Source organism: Camelus dromedarius, chromosome 18 (assembly GCF_036321535.1).
Source record: "Camelus dromedarius isolate mCamDro1 chromosome 18, mCamDro1.pat, whole genome shotgun sequence".
NCBI classification, from domain to species: domain Eukaryota; kingdom Metazoa; phylum Chordata; class Mammalia; order Artiodactyla; family Camelidae; genus Camelus; species Camelus dromedarius.
Window position 1 is genome coordinate 12,380,833 of NC_087453.1, and position 17,876 is coordinate 12,398,708.

Consider the following 17,876-nt stretch of genomic DNA (forward strand, 5'->3'; position numbering starts at 1 on the left):
AGGGGCACGGGGTTGCCCCGGCCGCCCGAGAGGGGCGCCGACGGAGGGAGGAGGAAGGGGAGTGAAGGCCGGGACGCTGAGGCCGGGGGAGGGCGGGGGTCCCGGGCGGGAGGGAGAAGGAGGCGGGCGTAGGGGGACGGAAATGGGGGCGGGGAGCGGAAAGAAGAGTTGGGAGGAGTGCAGGCGGAGTTGGGGGAGGGCCCACGCAAATCTAGAAAGAGGATGTGTGGGAACTAGGTGGGCTGGGCAAGGTTTGGGCTTGGGCCGGCCTGAGGTTTAGGCTCGGAACTCGCCGGGGCCAGGCCCAGAGTCTCCGAGGTCATCGGTTCCCACCCTACCCAATAAGTAATCGTCACGGGGTCGGAGGTTGAAGTCAGTGTGCTGGGTGCTTTGGGAATACTGGATTTAGGGGAGGACGGAAGTTGCTCACCTCTAAATTTTCGCTTAATTCTGCCTTCAGTTCTTAAGGTACTGAAAATTTCCAACTTTTGAGGACTGAGGAAGCCAGGAATCAACCGGCGAAGGTCTTTTTTTTTTTTTTTTTTTTTTTTTTTTTTTGCAAGCCTGTGTCTCCGATCTCTTAATTAATACTCCTTCTCTCCTTAGAGGAATCTTGAGGAAAGGAAACAGGCATCCAGGCTTCCCACTCCCGTGACTGATCTCATCTTTTATCAACATTCCGCTCTTCCCCAGGCAGTTGATTATTAAACTTAGTTTCTCAAAATGTCTCTCACCTCCACTCCCTCCCTTTCATTCATTCTTTCAGCAAATATTTATTGAGTAGGCTCTGTGTTCAGTGCTGGAGACACAGCAAGAACAAGACAGACGGGGCCCTGCCGTCTTGGAGTTCACAGTCGTTGGAGACAGAACCAAGTAAATTGGCCTTTGTCAGTTCTCATGTACCCTTACTTAGCTTAATGATAGACTTCTAACTCATCTCCCTGCCCTCAGCCTTACCCCTATCAACTGCCAAAGTGATCTTTTAAAAATCTCATTCTTGGCTTCAGCCAACAGTCCAGCACAGAAATGTGAACACAGCTTTGCCAGGTTGTAGTTTCACAGATGTATACATTTATGAAAATTCATCAAATTGTACATCTGAAATATGTGTCGTTTACAGTACAGGAATTATACCACAATAAAGGTTTTTGTTTTTTTTAAATCCCATTCTAATTGTGTCCTTTTCTTGCTTAAATCTTTCAGTGATTACTCAGATCTAGGAGACATTGATAAGCTCCTTGAATGTGACAATCAGGGTTCTCCAGAAGCTGCCCTAACTCTTCAGCCTCCCCTATTTCTCCCCCATCATAAAACCCCAATTCAGTTGGATGAGTCCTTATCCTCCCAATATGCCAGCTCCACGATTTCTAAACCACTTGTGTTAGTTGCCAACATTTTTTAAGGACTGAGAGATTTCTGTCTGAACAGAAATTTGCCTCTCTGCCTTGTCTGGCAACCCTGTGTCCACATTTCTGTGCTGGACAATTTGCTGAAGCCAAGGAGGGGCTGCCCACTTTAGATTAGGCATGGACTTGTCAAAGTGCCAGGGTCCCTTCCTGACCTGAGTCCACTTTCCTAATTTACACTGTCTGTCATATAGGCACTTGTGCCAGTGACCCCTGTACTATGCCATCTTTTAACTTGAGCAAGACTGAAAGACAGTGTTGTGTAATGTAAATAGCATGGATTTGACACCAAAACTACGGGATTTGAATCCTGGGAAAGTTTTCTAAGTGCAAAACTTCCCTATGGGAATCCATCTATGGCAAACCAAAGATCAGTAATCCATGATAGCTGAACTGGGAACTGGAAATTAGTTTTAGTGTGTCTAGGCTTTGCAAGTTTGTACCTGCTGAGAAACTGGCGAGGCATCGTCATGGCTCCAGGACGTCTTCCAGCCTTAGAAGGTTCACAGATCTATCCGCCTCCAGTCTCTTTCCTGAGTGCCAGCTGGGCAAAAAGAACCATTAATTTTTGGGGTGTTTGTGTGCATATTTTAAGAATGATATTTTTTAGCATTTAATTTTAAGGAAGAAAACACCTGCTGTATTCATTTTAAATTGTGTATTTTTATTACCCGGTGATGCATGAATATATTTTCACTGTAAGAAAATGAAAATATTAAAGATGAAAACTAAAGTCCTCTGTGATCATCATCCCCCAATGCCATTTCTCCTCCCCAGAAAGTAACCAAGTATCAATTATATAGCAGCATGCATTAGTCAAGGGAAGTTAGGTTTTGCTGCAATAACAAACAGCCCCCAAATCTCAGTGCCTTACAACAACAAAGGTTTATTTCTTGATCCTCACACATGTTTGTCATGGGGTGGCTTTAGCTGTATCTCTGGACACAGGTTGAAGAAGTAGGTAAGATATGCTAATCTCAAGGCAAAGGGAAAAGAAACAATAGTGGAATTTTTTAAAGCTTCTGCTTGGAAGTTTCATGTCATTTTCACCCATATTTCCTTGGTCAAAGCAAATTATATGGCCAAGCCTACTTCAGTTGGGTAGGGATAATCTTTCTACAGTGAAGGGCAGTGAACATTTTCCTATAGAGTACATGAAACTATAGAAATAGATATCATTTTAGTATAATTTATTATGATACTGAACTTTTCTTTCTTTATGCAAAAATATGTCTTGGAAGTCTTTCCATGTTATACAAATAGATCCATCTCCTTTTTAAACAGCTGCAGAGTATGCCATGATATGGATGTACTGTAGTTTATTTAGCTATGTCCCTATTTGAAGACATTTAAATTGTCTCTAATTTTTTATAATTGCAAACAAAATATAGCAAATATCCTTGTACTTGCCCCTTGTGCATATGTGCAAGTGTTTCTCTGGGGTGGGTACAGAGATGTGGAATTGCTCATGAAAGGCTCATGAATAATTCCAAAGGAACTGCCAGTTTTCTCTCTGTATCCTAATACAGCACACCCATTAGGAGAATTCCAAAGAGTTTAATACAAGGACAATTTACAAAGAACAGTGTAGTACCCCAGGACTGGTAACAGCAAGGAGTAGGAGGAGAGAGCAGTGAGGAGAGTCACGTGGAAAGGGACGAAGCGGCCCCATATGGCCCCGGAGGGAAGGAGCCAAGGGAATAAATGCCTCAAACCGCTCTCTCCCCTCTGGTCTCCTACTAGGCTGACCTCAACCAGATGACAGCCAGCCACGGAATCTGTTTATCTGGCCTATCCTGGCCTGCCTCCCGGGACACAGAGGAGGTGGAGAGGACAGAAAGTCAACCTGGAGGAGCAAATAGAAGATATCTACCCGACTCTCCTACCCAAGAACAGGAAAGGACTTAATTGTTTACCAATATTATAAACAAAGAAGTGGTACTTAAAAGTGCATTTCTGAAGGGGGAGAGTATAGCTCAGTGGTTAGAGTACATGCTTAGCATGCATGATGTCCTGGGTTCAATCCCCAGTATCTCCATTAAAGTAACTAAATAAATGTATCACTGTGCTTTGCTTTTGTCACTTAGCATTAGGTTCTCAAGACCTAAACATGCTCAAAAATCACAGCTATGGTTCATTTTCATATCGTGATGCTACTCCATTGCCTGAATATATGACAGTGTACTTACCTAATTTATTTCTGTAATACACATTGAGATCATAGGTCTTTTCCTCAATGCTGCAGCGAACATCCTAGAGCATCTCACGGACACAGTAGTAAGAATCTCTATGGAATATATTTAGAAGTTGACTGTAGTTACCTATAATGGAAGAGAATCTGAAAAAGAATATATATATATATATATTTATAACCAAGTCACTTTGCTGTACACCTGAAACTAACAGAATATTGTTAATCAACTATAATTCAATAAATTTTTTTTAAAAAGTTGAGCTGCTGAATCCCAAGATATGCACACGTTTTCAGCTTTATCACAATGGTTAATTTATATTGGTTGTACCAAGTTACATTTCCACCTGAAAATTCCTATTTCCCCCACATCCATACCAACACCTGGAATTGTTAGGCTTTTCAATTTTGCCAATCTGGTTGGCATGAATTTGTATCTGCTTGTTTTAATTTGCATTTTTCTTATTACCAGTGATGGTAAGGATCTTTTCCTATGTTGATTGACTTTCCCATATTTATTCAGCCCCTTCAATTCACCAATGAGAGAAATATGGCAAAGTGCATACAGTTCATCAGCAACAGTTCTGGCTCAAGAACTTGGCTCTTTAAACTCCAGTATTGCCTTTTCTTCCAGCACACTGAACCACTTTCAAACATAAAATTTCAGAGTGTTAGTGTTTCTACAAACAGTAACAACAACAACAAAAATATCTATTTCTTTTTAATTAAATGTAAGGACTATGAACTGTCAGTAATTGGATGCTGCTTCAGTTAGAGTTAGGTCTGTCTGAAATAACAGAGATGACAAATATCATTGACTTTAACAAATTAGAAGGTGTTATATTTCCCCTCTCCTGTAAAAGTTAGAGATAGGAAGTTTAGGGTTGATTTGGTGGTTTGTGCCATTAAGTCTTCTGGGACTTAGGATCCTTTAGTCCTGCTGCTTCATTCTACATTAATTGCTCATTTGGACCAAGCTCATCTCATAGTCCAAAATGGCTGCTTCAACTCCTGCCATTACATCTACATCCAAACCAAAGGAAAAAAGGAAGAGACCAGGGGAAAAGGTGGAGGTATTGGGTGCAACCTAGCTGTCTCTTAACGAAGGTTCTAGAATCTGCTATGTCATTATGATTTACATCCCATTGGACAGAATTCAGTTACATAGCCATAATTGTCTATAAGGAAGATTGGGAAGATTAGCATTTATTTGGGGGACCATGTGCCTAGGCACAAGAAAGATGACCTATAAATACTATTAAAAGCTCAGGAATTGGACAGACATCCTTCTCAGGCAGGTGAGTTGGTCCTGTTTTCTAATAGGAATGTCCCTGTCCTCTGACCTCCATGACCTCTGGCTCTTCCCTTGAGGACACTCTCCCTTGTCTAATATCCTTATGGCCAAATTTAATAGACAGTAGTGTCATCTTTTGGGGAACAGCACAGTTGTTATAGCCCTGTTTCCTGATAGTTGGGGACCCTGAATTTTCTCATCGCTTTATAAAGGAAATAAGTTTAGTGACCTTGATTAGGGGACGTTTAGTGGTCTCTGCCACAGTTGTTGAGAATTAAGTCTGGCTCATTTTTTCCCCCATGTTTAAGCACAAGAGTCACATCCTATATGGAGACTAAGGTCTAAAGACAGTTCTTAAGAAAAAAATCATATACAGTCAAAATTATTATTGCTACATCCAGGTGTGTTATCCTCCATAACTTTGTAAATGTGTATCAATTAGCCAAAGCTGCATAACAAGCCACCTCAAAACTCGGTGGTATAAAACAATAATCATTTACTTTCATGTATACTTCTGCAGTTTGGCTGATTTTGGCTATGCTCAGCTGTAGGCTCTATACAGCTGGGCTTGGCTCCAAGCAACAGGCTGGGTCAAGTTCTGCTCTATGTGTCTCTCTTCTTTCTTATATTAGCAGACTAGCCAGGGCATGTTCTCTACGATGGCAGAAGCACAAGAGGGTAAGCCCAACCACGCAAGCTCATTTCAAGCCTCTGCTTATCTCTATAACTGCTAACGTCCCATTGGGAAAAGCAAGTCACAAGGCCAAGCCTAAGTTCAGTGGGTGGGGAAGTATATGCCACTTTCTACCAAGCTAAAGAAATTACATGACCAAGGCCAACATCCCCCAACATTAAAAAATTCACTCCTCCTATAGAGGTGGTGTGGGAGAGGGAGTGCGATGTTTTTAATTTGCCACAAAATGATTCTTAAAATCAATTGCTTTAATGCATTAGTCAATTTGTGGTCCCAAATTCTTCCATTTCTTATTTGAAGATGTCAAGGAATCCATCACCAACCCCTTGCCCAGGTAGTTGCACATTGCATTTTACTTCTTTGTCAATGGCTTGAAATCCATAAAATAATCTATGCATTATTTCTGTATGAATTAGTCAAAATACATTGGTATTGTGATTGGATGGCAGGCATGGACTGGGTCACGGGTTCACTGAGTGGACAGTGGGCAGAACCATTTTCACTCTCTAAGTCCCCCCTCCCATTACTCATGACACTGACATTGGCTCTCTACCAGCTGTTCCCCCCTGTCTGAGCAGCAGCACAGGTGGGACAGATACAGGGGCTATGTAGGGGATACTGTGGCACACTGCTCAGACCTCCCACTCCAGGACTGAGGGCCTTATATTCCCCCAGCTGCTGGGAGCATAGGCTGCTGTCAGCTCTCCACTGAGTCCCTTTTGGGAATTTGCCCTTGGCTGAAGAAAGCATCTTGCCCAAGTTCACATCCAATGACTGAATGAACTGGGAATCTCAAATTCCAACCTCTTTGTCATCCCAGCTCCATACTTCTCCCTGGCATCAGCTGAGGCCTCTGCTGAAGATGCATGTAATTTGATTTTCCCTTTCCACCTATGATCCTGTAATAATCCTCCTGCATGCATATCTCCACGTTGGAGTTTGATTCCTGGGGAACCCAAACCATAACAGGCTCTGAAGTCAGATGGAACTGGGTTTTGAGTCTTATCCCAAATATCCACCAGCTTATGTGATGTGGCCTTAGACATTATACATCCACTATAAGCCTCAATAAACCTCAGATTTTTAACCTGTAAAGATGAAATAATAATACTATATGTCTCTGATAATTACGAGGATGAAAAGGAATAATGCATGTAAATCACGTGGTATCTGGCACATGTTAGATTTTGCTGAAATGTATTCCCTTTTTACTCAGCTCTTTGCCTGCATTTCCAAAAGCCAGTCTCACTAAAGCAAAAACGAATCTGTTGTGCTAACTTATTTCCAGCAGATGGCGCCAGGGGCTAAGGCTGCAGTCCTGTCCAGCTCAGTTAGAATTCTCACTATTCAGATTACACGTCAATTTCACATGCGTTATCTCATTTGATTCTCCTTCAGCAACCATTTACCAAATGCTGACTATTCCATCATTTATTCTTTCACCCCTTTCTCAACACATGCTACTTTATTCCAGCCAAAGAGCAGTTTTAAAACATTCTAAAACATTGACTAAGAAACAATAAACAAAATAAAGTAAAATAAAATAAAATAAAATTCCAAACCCCTGGAAAGCTGGATTTTTAGAGATGAAAAGACAAATTTTAGCCACTGATTTTGTTCTAGTCCTGACTTGATGCCAACTCACGTTCTTGAAGGAGGCTGCTTTAATAAAGCAATAAAGCGGAGGAGGCTTGATTTGAGTGAAACTGAGTCAAGAAGGAAATGATTTTTCTGCAGGAGCAGCTGAGGTGCCTCCCCAGAGACCATCTGCAGTCCTTCCCAAGGGCTATTGTTCTGAGGGCAGAGCAACTGGTCCTTGGACTGGTTAAAATTGCCAAGAAAAAAAAAAAAATCCATAAAGAAGGTGTTGAGGGCTAGCGGGGAGGAGGAGTTAGCTGGCCTGGATTCAGAAGCTCCTGACAGAAGTGACTTTGCAGTTCCTTCAGCTTTGCAGCAGCCAGCAAGCATTCCTGGAAGCCATGAGATTGGGTCCTAGCTGAGATCCTGGTAGGACAGAGGGTGCTTGCCCTCAGTCTCCTCTCATTCACCCCAACGCAGTGGGGGAATGATCTAACATGAAGATCACCTCAGCCAAGAAGGGCTCCCTCCAGGGGTGAAATCCTTCTCTCTCTCTCTCAACAACCCATCTCTGGGCCTCAAATGCTGCCATTAGTGATTCATAGTTCCTTAAAAAGAATATTGCAGGAATGAAGAGCAGGAGTTTTATATAGAAGTGTGTGTGTATGTGTGTGTGATTACACTAACTTGGAGAAAAGTCTGTATATAAATGTGCACATCTGTTGTTAACATGGGTTATCTTGAGCCACAAGGTGGGGAGTAAGTTAAAAAGATTAATAGGGTATGGGAAAAGAGAAGGAAAGGAATAAGTAAGAAAAAAATCACATTAAAGAAATATGTCATGATTAAAAGAATTATTATTTTACATCACAACCAATATGACTTTATTTCAGGAAAGTTAGGTTGGTTTAACATTAGAAAATGAGCTCATGTAATTTAGCACTTTAACAGATTAAGGAGAAATGTCATACAACTATCTCAGTAGATACAAAGAAAGCATTTGAAAATATTCAATACAAGTTTATGAATAAAAAAAAACTTGAGAAATTAGGTGTAGGAAGGAACTTCCTTAATGTGACAAAGATTTTCTAAAGAGAATGTACAGCCAGCATTTTAATGGAAAAATATTGAAAGCATTTCCACTGAGATCAAGAAAGAAACAGATTTCTGGTATGTCCATTTCAATGTATCATTGTGTTTGAGATCCTCGCCAGTGCAAAAATAAAAGATTCAAAAAAACAGAAATTTACAAACATAGTTACATATGAGGGAAAAAACAAACAAGCAAAATCTACCAATAAAGTAAATTTAGCAATGTCACCCTATACAAAGTCAATGTAAAAAGTCAATTATATTTTTACTTATCATAAAAAATTAACATAAAACTTTAATAGCAACAAAAAGAAAAAAAGTACCATTTACTTGTTATCACAAAAGCCAAATAGCTATGACTAAATCTAAAGAAATATGTGTAAGATCCATGAATTGAAAAACTTAAAACATCACTGGGAGAAATGGAAGCGCTAAATAAATAGACATTCCTTGTTCATGGGTTAGAAGACTCGGTATTAAAGATGTCAGTTCTGTCTAAATTGGTCTATAGATTCAGTGCAGTAATTTTTTTCTCTTTAAAAAAAATTTATTATTTGTTTTGATTTATATAAAAGGTTACTTCTGTTGCCCATGCATGTAAAAACATGCATGAAATATGCCCGCTAAACTATTAACAGTAGCCATCATACAATAATGAGATAACAAGGGACTTTACTTTCTTTCTTATAATTTAATATATGTAAACATTTTGTAGAGAATATTTAAATCAGGAGAGTGGACTGAAAAAAAAAAACAAAACCAAGAAAACTATTGCAAGCCAAATGGGAAAAGTAACAACAAAAGCTGAGACTTTAGGATTCAAATTCCAACTCCTCCATTCGCTGCTTGATTCACAAATTACTTAATCTCTTTGAGCCTCAGTTTCTTCCCTTTAAAAGCAGAGATTTAGTGGACAGCTTTTGTTTTTGCCTGCCTGGTATCTCTCCCCTTCATTTCTTTTTCGGAATTATCCCACCCAGCTCCTACCTGACTCCCTTTGATTTGGGTGAGACCAGCTCTGAATACAGGGGTGGGCCGGGAATCCAGACTTAGCCAATGTTTAGAACATTAAAGGAACGAATACGTGTAAAATTCTCAGAACTGCGTCTGCCCTATAATGGTTTAATGAATTCTAGATCTGTCTTTTCAGTTATATGAACCTTTTGGCTTAAGCTGTTTTGCGAGATGGTGGTTTTGGTTTTGTGTGTTTTGCTCTGTGCATCTGACAGTCCTGACTAATAGGAGGACTAATGACACCTCACAGGGTGGTTGTAAAGCTTGAATGAGGAAGTGCGTGCAAAGTTCCTGGTATGTGGGACGCGCTCAATAAATCATAACTACTTATTACTGATATTAATACAACCACTACCTATCAATGGTTCTTTATGATCTTCTCTTACGTAACCTCCAAGAACAAGGTTTTATAAGAGGTGCTTGGTGTAGCAATCTAGAAGGCAGTTTTGATTATTTCAGGGTTACGAGAGGATCCAGGACTCCAAAGATGAGGAGAACATCAATTCTGGGAAATTGACATGCGGGTGAACTCAGTCAATATTTGTTAAATATCCCCTAAAGGGATGAAAGAATTTAGAAAGAGGATCTCTTCTAACAGCAAGAGTTACATAATTCCACTAAACATTTAGGGCCAGGCACTGTGCTTGCTGTTGGAGCCACAGAGATGAACAAAGCACAGTGTTTGCTTTTAAGGAGCTTCCAGCCGAAAGCAAGGGTATCGAGCCCAGGTACCCACAGGATCTAGTCCGGTGATGTACATGAGGGAAGTGGACCAGGCATGAGGAAGGAACATGGGTAAAAGAAATGTTTACTTTCTTCTTCAATCCACTGTGAAAGAAAGAAAGAAAGAAAGAAAGAAAGAAAGAAAGAAAGAAAGAAAGAAAGAAAGAAAGAAAGAAAGAAAGAAAGAAAGAAAGAAAGAAAGAAAGAAAGAAAGAAAGAAAGAAAGAAAGAAAGAAAGAAAGGAAGAGAGAGAGAGAGGGAGGGAGGGAGGGAGGGAGGGAGGGAGGAAGGAAGGAAGGAAGGAAGGAAGGAAGGAAAGAAAGAAAAGAAAAGAAAAGAAAAGAAAAGAAAAGAAAAGAAAAGAAAAGAAAAGAAAAGAATTCCTACACACAATATTGCAAGATTTATGACAAATGGCTCTGATAGAAGGCTTCAATGCTGAGACAATAGGGCATGGTGGGGACTGCAGAGAAATGGAGAAAACATGCTCTCTCCAAAGGGGACCCCTGTCATAAGGGTGAAGAAGTGCACTCATGTAGCTGGCTTTCGAATTTGTCAAAAGAAGCCAGAAATCTGGACTTTTACTTGAAATCTCTTGATTTTTAATTTTTGGCAATGAATGCAAAATAAAATTTAAAAAAAAGATTAAAAACACCATGTGGGCCCAAACAGCACGGGCCACATAAAAGGTGAGTCTGTCTGAGTGCCGGATCTGCGCCTGAGGGTCCAGTGTATGAGCCCAAGCCCAATGGGAGGGATGGACAGATGGGTGTACAGGCAGATTTGACACAGCTTGATAAGTGCAAAGACAGAAAGACATGATGTAATAGGGCACAGAGGAGAGGCTGGGGTGGAGGGGGATCTTTGAGGAGGAGATGGCACCTGATTTGAGTCCTAGAGGAGGACTCAGCAGGCCAAGAAATTGGGGGTGGGGGGGTCCCGTCAGAGGTAATAGTCCAGGAGAGTTTCACGGTCAGGAACCCAGCAGGCTGACAAAGCTTTGGGTCCGATGGGGGTGGGGGGCCGGTGAGACGAAGCTGGGAGGGAAAGTGGCCTTGACCACATCTGGTGTCTGTTCAACTGTTTCTTAATTTTGCCACATTGTAATTTCTGCTAGAAAACCAGAGGTTGTTTCTGTGCCCAAAAAACAACCATTTCTTGAGATAAAAAGCCCTTTCAGCTCTCAAAGTTGGCAAATTCCTCTTTCTCCTCCCCTCACCCCACCGCTGTGTGTTTCACTCTCACCCCTAGAGAGTGAAATAAATAATTACATAGAAAATAAATACTTTTGACCTTTGTCAGAACACCTTGGCCTTGCCAGGGTAAAAAGAAACAATTTGCACAGGAGGTAATGTTTCAGTTCCTCCCAAAGGGCTCTCTTTTAAGCCCAGAACAAATGCAGTTATGATTCCAAGACCACAAGGGTGGACCGCAGAGCCCTGGGCTGGAAGTCAGGAGCTGGTTCTCATCCTGGTCCCAAGGCCTGCCTCCTTGGATAAGACCAGGCCACACATGCCCAACTGTAGCACAAGCAAGTATGTTGGATGGTCTCGCAGAACCCTCTCTGTCAGGATGCAGGGCCCAAATCTCTTGCACACAGAGCCAGTGTGACCCGACTTCCATGATGGCGTCCAGCAGCCAGCACATGCTACGTGCCAGGCACTGTATCAAGCTCTCATCATGCATGATCTCACATAATCCTTGTAAAATTCTCACCCTACTTTATGGAGAAGGAAGCTGAAGTCCATGAAAGCTAAGTGACGGCAACTTGCCCAATGTGGGGAAGCTTGTATGTCTGACCTCCAAAGGGATGCTATCTGAAACGAAATGGAGCTGATTGTGATGATTCGTTCTCCGTGTCAGCTTTACTGGGCTAAGGGATGCCCAGAGAGCTGGCAAAACGTTATTTCTGGGTGTGTCTGTGAGGGTGTCTTTGGAAGAGATGAGTATTTGAGTCAATAGACTGAGTACAGATCGCCCTCACCAATGTGGGTGGGCACCTTCCAATCACTGAGAGCCCGATTAGCATAAAAAGGCAGAAGAAGGGATTTGCTGTCTCTCCTGAGCTGGGACCTCCATCTTCTCCTGCCCTTGGTTCCTGGCATTCCTGGTTCTCAAGCCTTTAGACTCAGAACAGATTGTACCCTGGAGCCTCCCTGGTTTCTCAGGCCTTTGGACAGTGACTGAATCACACCACTGGGTTTCCTGGTCCTCCAGCTTACAGACAGCAGATCATGTGTGAGCCAAGTCCTATAATAAATCTCTTTGTGGATAAAGATATACACACCTGTATCTGTATCTGTATATCTCTACCCATATATCTCCTACTGGTTCTGTTTTTCTGGAGAGCTCTAATACGTTTATATACAGGATAACATTAATTAAACAGCACTGGAAAGTTTACCATGAAAAGCAAACTCTCACCCCCATTTCCCAACTCCCTTGAGGCAACCTCTTTTAATCATTTTAATTTTCTGTGATTATCTCCCTAACTATAAATAATAGCTCAACAATATTTATTATCTGTAAAGGTGGCTTGTAATCCCTGCTTTCTCCATCTTCAACTGCTTGGCATTTATACACTTATTTGTAGTTCTCATTTCTCCTCCATAGGTTCAATAAACATTACCTCTATTTTCTTATTTTATCTCATGGACCGTATCTTTTGACATTCCACTTTCTGACATGAAGGTATGCGCGGTATCTCTTTTCTCTCCGCCTTTCCTCGCTGCTTCTATTTTCCACATTTTGTCAGCCTCCCTTTTATTTTTAAAGCGTCATTTTATTTAATGTGGTAGAGACGTCCTGAGTTCCCCTCTATCCAGTTCTCTCCTTTCAGACACATGGAGGATTATATTTCCCTACCTCTTTGAGTTGCATGTAAGCAGGTGACTAATTCTGGCCAATATGTTTGTTATTTCTGGGCTGGAGCATTTAATGGTGGATGTGAGCTCCTTCCCCCCAGATCCAGACACACATGTTCTCCCACCTGCTGCCATTCCACATGGAAGAGCCTCTGTCAGCCTGGGTCCCAGGAGAGCAAAGCAACCCACCCCCTATAATACATAGTCCACATGTAATATGAGAGAGACATAAATCTTTGTTGTTCTAAGCCTCTGAGAGTTTGGGGATTATTTGTTGCTGCAGCATAACCAAACACATTCTAACTGATGCAGTTGACATTATATTCTGTCCTACAACTACAACCAAGACAATGTTTTGTCCATACTTTAAACAATAACATTACAAAAAGACAAACTATCTCTGTCCTGGCAAGTCTGAAAATGTCTTTATTTGCCTCCACACTTGACTATATTTGGCTGGGAATAGAATTCTAACCTAAAATAGGATAGAATTCTAGGCTAAAAATCTTTCAAAACTTTCAAAATACTGCACTATTGGCAACTGGGTTTTGAATTCTGGTGAGGTATCTGATTCTGGTCAGAGTCTTTTTCATTCATAGATGAATATTTTTTAAACCCATGGGAAACTTAAAATCTTTAAAATGTATTGCAGCTGAAACAGTCTTAACTTTTCCTCATACTTTCTCTCTCCTGGACTTTTCATCTCTCTCCTTTTGTTCTATGTTGGCAGGACTTTCTTCAACTTTAAATTTCAGTCATCTATCAAAGTTTACATTTTAGCAATAATATATGTTTAAGAAATGTTAATAATATTTATATCAGTATAAGAAAAAGGAAAAAAAGATGAATCATAAGTGTACAAATGGATGAATTATCACAAAGTGAACACACCCAGATGACACCCAAGTCAAGAAGTAGATCATTAACCAGCAAGTAGTCGCCCCCTAGTGTTCCCTCCCAATCACTACCCACCCATCTCCCCAAAGGTTATCCATTCTCCTGTGCTAACACTGTCAATTAGTTCCTTCTGTTTTTTGAAACTTAAGTAAATGGAATCATAAACAAGTCATTTATCCTCTTGAAGCTCCAGTTTCCTCAGCTGTAAATTGGGAGTAAAAATATAACTGAAAGAACATGGCAGATTATAGGTACTCAGTATATGTGTGTTAAATCTGTATATGTCATTGTACCTTAAATCACTTGCACAAGTGGTGGACTTATGGCATAAAAAGATGTCATATCATCTGTTAATCAGAGAGCCTATAGTCCAAGGATCTGACATGGGAAGGCTGGGAGACGGAAAGCCACTAAGTAGGAAAGGAACAATTTCTTTTGACGATGAATGAGAATTCCTCTTGTTCCACATCTTCACCAGCATTTGGCGTTATCACTGTTTTGGAGTTTGGCCGTTCTAATAGTTGTGTAGTTGTAATTTGCATTTCCCCGATGGCATAGGATATGGAACGTATTTTTGTATGCTTATTTGCCATCTGTATTTCTTCTTTGGTGAGGTGTCTGTTAAGGTCTTTGACTCACTTTTTAATCAGATTGTTTGTCTTCTTATTGTTGAGTTTTTAAGAGTTTTTGTATATTTTGGATAACAGTCCTTTATCAGCTGTGCCTTTTGCAGATATCCCCCCCCCCTCAGTCTGTAGCTTGTCTTCTCATTATCCTCACATTGTCTTTTGCAGAGAAGTTTTTTATTTTAATGAAGTTCAGTCTATCAATTCTTTCTTTCTTGGATCGTGCCTTTGGTGTTCTATCCAAAAAGTTATTATTATACCCAAGGTTTGTCTTGTTATCTTGTAGAAATTTAGGGGCATGTATAGTTTTAATCTAACTTGTGGCTTTTGCCCCCATCCAACGGGTTTCCAAAAGTGCCCTTGGTTTATTGTCTTCTTACTGTCATGGCAATGTTAACATTCTATAACCTTCTCTTCCTTATCTTGCTAAGAAGGCAATTTCAGCCTAGCATTTAAAATCTCCAAGGGCTCGTGTTCGCCAGATTACTTCCCCTCTCTTTACAAGTCTTTTATCAGATTCAGCTGAGACCTACACTTCTATAAGCAAGATTTGTTTGATTCTACACCAGCTTAGGGGTTGATGTCTTCTCTCAGAGGAGGAATTACATTTACCAAGCTCATGGGGGGGACTGACGTGGAAAATCAGAACGTCAATGGATTCACTGATAACAAGAAACAGCATTGTTAAACAGACAGCAGTTTTCTCATCAGCATGACCAGGACATTCTTTCCTGAAGGCAGATCTAAGTGAAAAGTAAATTTATGTAAGATAAAGGAAGAGAAGATGGCTTGGTGAGCATCTGACCATTTAGCCCTGCTGACCAGGAGCCTGTTACATGTCAAGCATTGTGCTGGACACCAGGCTGGACCCAAGGTGGAGAATATTCCATAGGAGAGATGGAGCTACACAGAGAAGACAAACCCAGATCAGATAATGAGACTTCTAGGTAAAAAAAAGAAAAAAGACTGCACACCAGCCTCTGCTTCCTCTCCGAACCTACTAAAATAACAGTACAGGGATTTAAAAAAATAATAATATAATACCCTAAGACAGAGGTCAACAAGCTATGGCCCATGGGCCAAATCTAGCCTGCTACCTATTTAGGTACAGCCTGTAAGCTAAGAATAGTTTTACATTCTCAAATGATTGGGAACAAATCAAAAGCAGAATAATATTTTACAACCCATGAAAATGTTAGGAAATTCAGATTTCAGTGTGCATAAGTCAAGTTTTGTTGGAACTTAGCCATGGGTTCCAATGTGTGTTCCATGTATTGTCAATGGCTGCTTTCAGGCTACAATGACATAGTTGAGTAGTTGCAATGGAAACCATATGGTGTGCAAAGCCCAAAATACTTACTATCTGGCCCGTTACAGGAAAACATGTGCCAACCCTTGCTCTAGAGCAGCTCTCTGCAAGAGAACTTTCTGCAGTGACAAGGACATGCACTGTCCAATATAGTCGCCAGCCACTAGCTCCATGTGGCTCTTGAGTGCTTGAAATGTGCTTAGTGCGATTAAGGAATTAAAAGATTATCTTACTTTATTTTAATTAAATTTAAATAGCTGCATGAGACCAGAGGCTGCCGTATTGGCTAGTGCAGCTGCAGAGAGTAACAGAAGGGGATCTGGATTGGGAGACGCCATGCACAGTGAATCATGGGGCATCTTTCTGAAAGTGGAGAGATTAAGTGAACATTTACATATGGAAGATTGAGATGCCTTGCCCAACCTTCCCCACTCAGGCTGCTTTCCCAGCCTAGATTTCAAAATGCCGATTATACTCTCCTAAAAAGATACTATTAAGAGATATCTCTGGAGAATTTGACCAGCTCAGGAGGAAAGACCTAAGGATACTGATATTGGGAGCTCCGTAACGGACAGCCACACAAAGCTCATGGTTAACATAGGGCTCCTCACGGGCGTCCAGCTTCCAATCAACTTTAGTCTAGGTCCCTGCCCTTCAATGTGAGCAGATGATCAAGGATCATCACATATTTGAGGAAAGATGCAAATAAGAAAGCGATCAAACTGACTTAGGCAAAGACCTATGAAAGCACGTATTTTATTAAATGTAGGGGGACCATAAAGTTGGACGGGAAAAATGGTCCTTCTTTTCACTAAATTCAGCTTAAATTCAGCATTTCCGTCACTGATGAACATAAGCAACAAGCCATAGTAGTATTGGCAGTTCCTGTGACTTCATCACCAAGAGAAAGCAGATCACGCAGTGCATCTGTTGAAGGTGCATCTGTTTCCCATCACAGTGCAATTGTTGAAGTATCTCAGAATATCATTTCTACCCATCATGACTTTGAAATTATGCTAGTTATTAGACCCACTGCAAAATCTTCTAATATAGAAGCACATAAGTTACTATATGACAGATTTGAGGGTTTTTTTTAAAAATTCAGTTTTGATAACTACATTTCAATATAAGTGATTTCCCCTGTAATCCTATTATGGAAGTTTATTCATTTGAAAATATTATGCTGAGAAGAGGTCCATGGGCTTCACCAGACTGCAAAGGGGTCTATGGCAGAAAAAGGGTCAAGGATCCCTGTATTAATGGTCTCTTTAGTGCTACAAGTGGAGGTAGAATGGAGGTCATAGCCATCAAGTATGATGTGCCAGATTTTAATCCTCATCATTCTAAGAGTAGGTGTTACTATTATTATTTTGATACCTTTCATTAGTACTTGGAAATGCTCACTTTGTCATTTCAGTGGGATGTTTGGAGGGAGGAGAAATGAATAGATGTGCTTAATCAGCCCTCTTGACCCCAAAGTTCAGTTTTCTTTTGTAAAAACAGTACATGCACATTATAAATAAGTTAGAGAAGCACAAATAGGGCAGCACAAATCACCTCCAACCTCACTATGGTTTGGTGAACTCTGTTCTAGATAGCGCTGTATGCAAACATACATAAATATGCATATATGCCCACACAAACTTACATAAACATAAACATATGTATAGATATATACACAATTTTAAACAAAAACAGGATCAAAGTACGGATTTATTATTATTTTATTTTTTATTCTTTTACTAAATAATATATTGTGTTTATCTTCTATAGCAATAATAAGAATTGAGGCAGGTAAGCATTTTTTCACTATACAAGTAAGGAAAATGAGACTCGGATAATCAAAGCCTTGTCCATGATCACACCTGGTGAGAGAGGAAGAAATCTCCTGGTCATCCCAGAACTACTTCCTCTTCAAGGACCTCAATTCTGTGAAGAGGTAAAGCCTGGAGTTCAGCTGGGCTGAGACGCCTTCATCAACTCGGCTGTATTTACCTGAAAGTTCATCACTTATATAACTAGAAATCTTAGCGGTTTCAGGGGATTCCTAGCTCCGGTGCAGGTGACCCACATGCTGTGACCCAGCAGAGATCTACTGCTGAAAAACGTCAACGCAACCGTTGTGACACTTGGAGGCAGGAATCTGGCGCATCCTGGGCTCCTTTCTGGTTATTTCCGTTCTGATTCC

General features: G+C 40.7%; 1 long non-coding RNA gene across 1 annotated transcript; it reads left to right on the plus strand.

Moving 5' to 3' along the window:
* Nucleotides 1-143: 143 nt before the first annotated feature.
* LOC135318510 (uncharacterized) lies at nucleotides 144-3,692 on the plus strand. The gene is made up of 3 exons (XR_010376608.1): nucleotides 144-524; nucleotides 607-873; nucleotides 3,150-3,692. It is a non-coding gene; the product is annotated as an uncharacterized LOC135318510 (long non-coding RNA).
* The last annotated feature ends 14,184 nt before the right edge of the window (nucleotides 3,693-17,876 follow it).